The sequence below is a fragment of the Lutjanus erythropterus genome, chromosome 20 (genome assembly GCF_056507025.1).
Source record: "Lutjanus erythropterus isolate fLutEry1 chromosome 20, fLutEry1.hap2, whole genome shotgun sequence".
Taxonomy (NCBI): Eukaryota; Metazoa; Chordata; class Actinopteri; order Lutjaniformes; family Lutjanidae; genus Lutjanus; species Lutjanus erythropterus.
Genome location: NC_139336.1, coordinates 29,444,001 through 29,450,000, shown reverse-complemented (window position 1 = coordinate 29,450,000; position 6,000 = coordinate 29,444,001).

Sequence of the window (6,000 nt, the reverse complement as noted above, 5' to 3'; positions counted from 1 at the left end):
TGTTTTTCCTACTGTGATATGTTGAAATGTCCTCCGTTGAAAAAGGCTTAGAGGCGATCGCTGGCTTCAGAGTTGGATGTATGTGTCGGGGACTAAATCTGCTGTTCCAGCTCTTACAGCAGTAGTAAGTGCTTTAGTTGAGTGGGCAAATTGCAAACGGCAGTGAGCAGGAACCACAGGCGACGAGGTCAAATTGTGGAACCACAATAGCAAGGGCACAGAGAGGGGACATCCCACCTGCCCCACATCTCCATTCACCTTCACTGGGAAATCCTTCCCCACAGTGTTAAGCGAGCACACGCTAATGGGCAGCTTCAGTATGTTGAACTGACGGAGCAGAAGCACTCTGGGCTACTGTCAAATCAACTTCTGGCTGTGCCATAACAATGTGAATGGAAATTTGGCCTGGGAACTTTCCTAGATAGCTTTCCTAAGGGCTGCTGAGCCAGCCAACACTGAGTATGAAATATTCAGACTGTTAATGGGGTGAATATATAAGTATGGGCAAAATCTGTCATGTGCCAGTTTTGTGCACCATCCACAGTCATTTAAATATACATACTTGCATGCTGTCTTGCTTGCAGTCTTCAAAGAAATGTTGACGTGCATGTAAATGTATGTTGTGCTTTTTTTTATTGTATGCTATTGAAGCTGTTATTTGTATAAACGACCAGTGAGTAAGATTTAGTTGCATCTAGTGAACTTGCAGATTGCAAACATTATACCTCACTCACAGTCAGAATAATAAATAGTGGATGGAGCCTCAGTGACTTCATCCGTAAGTTTCTGAGGAGTTATTCTGAAGCTCACGGTGGGACTTTTTCTACTGATTAGCTCTGGTTCTTGAGCCGATCCCATACAAAATTTCTGGTTCTATCTAGTGAACCATCCCACGTTTCCATGAGTTTTTTTTATTAGATATAAATGGCTCGTTCTAACGGCTTGATTCTGTCAGGCACGGCTGTGTTGCGTTCCGGCTCTGTAGTGGCCACCAGAGCTGATCTTAGCCATTCTACACATGGCTTGTGGTTCCACCAGAAGCACAGCAGTGCATCTGAGAAGCGGCTCTCCGCTCTGCTCCATGCAGAATATGCATTAAGTCTATTTTTGACAGAGGCCCTGTCAAGCTCAACAGAGTAGATCAAGTCGGCAGGAAGTCAGGCACAGGAACGGCATAGAGAACATGGTCACCTTTCGAAATTCTAAATATACAATGTGCGGAAGTTTTCCTTAGAAACTGTTTGGAAAAGGGCAGGCACTTTCAAAAAACACGTGGCAGGTGATTGGATGAAACATCTATCACATCTAACATGGAATAACTTCAACCAATCAGATCAACAAACCATATGACTTAGTAGGAGAGTTACCTTGTGAGACAGCTGGATTCACCAGATCATCTTCAGGTCTGTGTAACAGAGCATCTGGCGTGTCACGGCACTACGAGCGGAGCCAGTCGGTAAATCAAACTCTTGCAGAAGCTGGTTGGGTGAAGAGTGAAAGCATCTTTTCAGTCGAGAAAAGCCTTCAGTGCCGTCCGTTGCTCTTCTTTCTATGAAGAAATACTCTGCATTTCTGATATAACTGATGCTGCTGTATCTATGCTAACCTCCTCAGGAGCCGCCATTGTTTGTTCGAGATGAGACGCTTCTAGCTGTCGTCACACCTGAAACCACGCCGTAACTGCCGGTAGTCTCTCCTGGGACGCTGATAATCTGCACCACTTTTGGTGTGGACACAAATGGAAAACTTGAAGCCTGGGAAGATGGATTCTCACGTACCTCGGGACTCAGTCTGCCTTGAAAGGTAATACTTACCCATGTAATGGTAGACGAACAAAAGTCAAGGGAAAATGACCAAATCGAAATCAGAGCAAGTCATCATAATCAAGCTGGCAAAAGGCTCCATTCCTGACATGCAGCTGGTGGGGCATGAAGCCATGTGGCGGACGGATCAAAACCACGTCGTAAACGTGACCTGTCCAGGAACACATATGGAGTAAGTTAACGAAATCACATTTTAAGGTTATTATACAATAATGAAAACATATTCTGCTAACAGATCCCCTTAAATCTTACTCAGTGTACTTTGACTAAGTGCGATTATGTGAAATATTTGTAACAGACATAATGGCAGTGTAATTTAAAGTAATTATGGCCGGATGCACAGCTCATTGTCTATGTTTGGCTACTCATCCCTGAATACCAGCAAGCAAGGAAATGGCACAGCAGCAGTAGCTGATAAGTTAGCTTTTAGAGTGTTTTTCTTTTTTACTTCAACTGTCGTCTGTGTTTCAGATTAATTGCATATGCAGTAAATCATATTCATACTTGAGTCTTGGGAGGTTTTGAGGGTGGTGTCTTTGTTTCTGTCTCCTCAGGTGCTGCTCTGAAGACGGTTTTCTGGGACGCGTATTTGCCCAAACAAAGTATGCAACCTCCTGGCCGGCGTTCACTGGACAACAAAGGAGGGAGCCATGTTGTTAACGGGGGGTTATTTGGATTCCTGCTCAACAGGCTGCTTCACTCGGTGAGTGTCTGTGTGTGTGTGTGTGTGTGTTTGAAAGAGAGAGGCAGACAGAGACAGACTGCGTTCCTGGAAATGCCATTCCATTGGTCAAAACACCATAGCAACATAGTTCCACCTATGACAAGGGAGCAGCCAGTGGTTTTGAAGGAGCGATGTGAAGCAGAAAGCTACGTGGGGGGGAGTTGGGGGGGCAGCGCTCAGGGAGGGATTGGGTTGGAGGAAAAGTCTGGGGTCTGTTTTGGCCTGAGGCTCCAAACTCAAATTGAGATTCCACCACACGTACAACCTGTTGTGTTGATCCGTGAAATGCACTCTGTGTCTCAGCTGCCTCTTCCCCTTCTTTCTGGTCTGTCCGTTAGTTTTGTGCCTGTTTATATTTCTTTTACTTTAAAATTGCTTTAATCCCTGCGCAAATAACTACTGGAGTTTATGCATGCATCTTTTTTTCTATTCTATTATGCGGGAAAAAACAATTTAACAGCAGAAAGACTGAGCAAAAGTGGCATTCAGACTTCACTGGTTGTTACAGGGTTAAGGTTTTTCATTCTGCAGTTACAATAGATGCCACACAGTCTTACATAATGTACTTTAGAGCAATTATAAGACTGAAAATAGAGTAAGACAAGAAACATAACAAAGACTAGGTTACTTTGTATGCAGGTCTGTATATAAAAAGAACACCCTACACCTCCTTTGTCAGACAAACTCCAAACATTTTGTTATTTCCGTACTGTCAAATCTCTAGTACAAGCGTTATTTAAACAAATTTTAAAACTGTGACTAAGATTAAAATCTTATACCAAATGCAAGAAATACATGTCTGAAAGTTGAATTGTTCTGCAGGGATTCATCAGGGTTATTATGGAAGCCCATTTCTGCCAATGTGATGGGAAAAAAGAACCTGAAAGTGATTATAATGAGAAACTTTATCAAAATAATGACTTAGATTCTTAAAATAATGACTTTGTATGTCAAAATAATGACTTACTTCTATGTAGCTCAAAATAATGACTCAAAATCAGTGGTGGAAAGAGTACTGAAAATCTGTACTCAAGTACAAGTACTCTTATACTGCTAAAATATTACTCAATTACAAGTAAAAGTACTGGTGCTAGAAATATGCTTAAGTAAAAGTACAAGGTATTCATCAGAAAAACTACTCAGAGTATTAGTTACTTTTAACTGCTGATGTCACCGTCACTTTTACAAACTAGCATTGCAAGTTTTGTCCATTTTCCTCAACGAACAGTTGAAAACACAAACAATCAATTAATCATTAATAATTTATAAGAAATGTTTTTCCTTATTTCCTTTTTTTTTTTGTCAGTTTTAAGTCGAAGTTTAATTTTCCTCCTCGTCAAACGAGCTGCTACGAAGAAAACACTCAAAGTCCAGATAATACTGTGAGAAAATATATGCACAGTTTATTGATAGATGCAAATAGGTGAGGCACACACAAAATAATTCAAATCAATAATGTATTAGTTGTGAGTTCTGACCGTTTGTTTTTTGTTTTTCTCTTCAACATTAGAAACATCAGTCAGTCATGGACAGAAAACCTGCATGCAGGCTGTTAAATTCTTGCTACTCTGGACTTTATTAAGAAATAACTTGGAGTTTTTCTCTGCAGCCTACATGGGGCACAGGAGGCAAAAAAAATAAAAAATAATAATAACTTGATAACCCACATATGAAAATAAACAGAGAAATTCCAGTGACTACTACAGGATAACAAATTATATCATAAATATTTTTTTTAACTGCTGCTCATATTCATGGCTTTTAAAGACCTGCTTGGGCTCATCTACAAATTTACTGTACAAAATTGTTTCTAGAACATTCTGTGAAAGGCCAGTTTCACACATGACGAATGATCAAGTAATATTTACATTTGGCTTCTGAGTCACTGTAACATATACAAAGAACAAAAGGCACTGCGACAAATGTCAAAAAACATTTAAATATGTACTAAAAGTAAGCGTGAGGAAAAACTGGGCATCCGTTCAGTAGAAGCAATCGCCAACGTCGCCAATTGTTTCTTTAATCCAATCGCTACCGAGTTGTGTGAGACAGTATGGCTTATGATTAATCTATGCTAAGTCTCGATTATGCAATGCTGTCTATCAAAGATTGTGACATAGCACAGACTTGAAGAAGCCTGCCCTGATTCACTGAGGAATTCACCATATTTACATGACGGACAGTTTTTCTCTGATGTTGCACTCAGGGTGGGAAGGTCAAACTCTGTTTTAAGTTGTATAAACGTACGAAATCTGACAGTGTCACTGACGCTACATTGATCAGCAACTGACAAGACAACAGATAGTGAAAGTCTAGAGGGACACCGGGCCATATTTCATGATAAAACAACATATCTGATTACCTATTAGCTACAACAGCTAATGTTAGCATTAACCACTTCTTAGCTAACATTAACTTTTGATAGTATCATACAACAGGAAAGGCGTAAATTAATCCTTTCCAATTGTATTTTCTATTTGTATCGTATAATCAAACAGTGATGTTAGCGAAGAAGTGGTTAATGCTAACATTAGCTGTTGTCTGACAGTAGCAAACAGGTTATGTTGTTTTATTTTGAAATATGGTCCAGTGCCCCGCCAGAGTTTCAATATCCATTGTCTTTTTAGATGCTGATCGATCAGGTGACCTATTAGCTACTGTTAGACAACAGCTAATGTTAGCATTAACCAGTAGGTATCAACAGAAAAATCAATTTATTATTTGCTTTCTTATCATATTTCTTATTTGAAGTGTATTCAAACATGTTAACTAAAAAGAGGTTAATGCTAACATTGTTTTAGCCTGAAGTTTGGCCTGATGTCCCTCCAAATTTTGACTATCCATGTCTTTTCAGTTGCTAATTTAATCAGCAAGTTGTGACACAGTAATTATTTGTCAGATTTTCTACATTTATGCAACGTGGTACAGAGCAGTACGACATCATCCTTTTGATACGAGCATTTGACCTTTTCCTGAGCGTGATGTCAGAGGAAAATGACCACCATGTGAATATGGTGGCATCACTCTGCGACTTTGTTTGGTTAAAGAAAAGTTGAATTTGTGTTGTTTACACAGTATACAGTACAGCACTATGTGCCCACGGATAAACATGACAGAAAAAGGTGCAACAGTGTAAGTCTGCTCGTGACCTCATACTTTGATTAAGATATCAGTCAAATGAAAGGTTAGCTGCACATTTACGTAGACACGACATTACTTTGCAAAGCTGGCTGCCAGAATTATTAGCCTGTTTTCAGTGGGTAAAACGTCTTAATTGATATTTAATAAATACACACAATACAGTGTCAAACATGGAACTTTGGTAAGTGTATTATAGGATCATGAATATTCTTCCTTTTTTTTTTAACCAATGAATTTATCAGCATCACTGGCACAAAGTGATTCTAGTCTGTGAGTGAACGTTTTAGTGATTTTTTTTTTTTTCTGCATGTC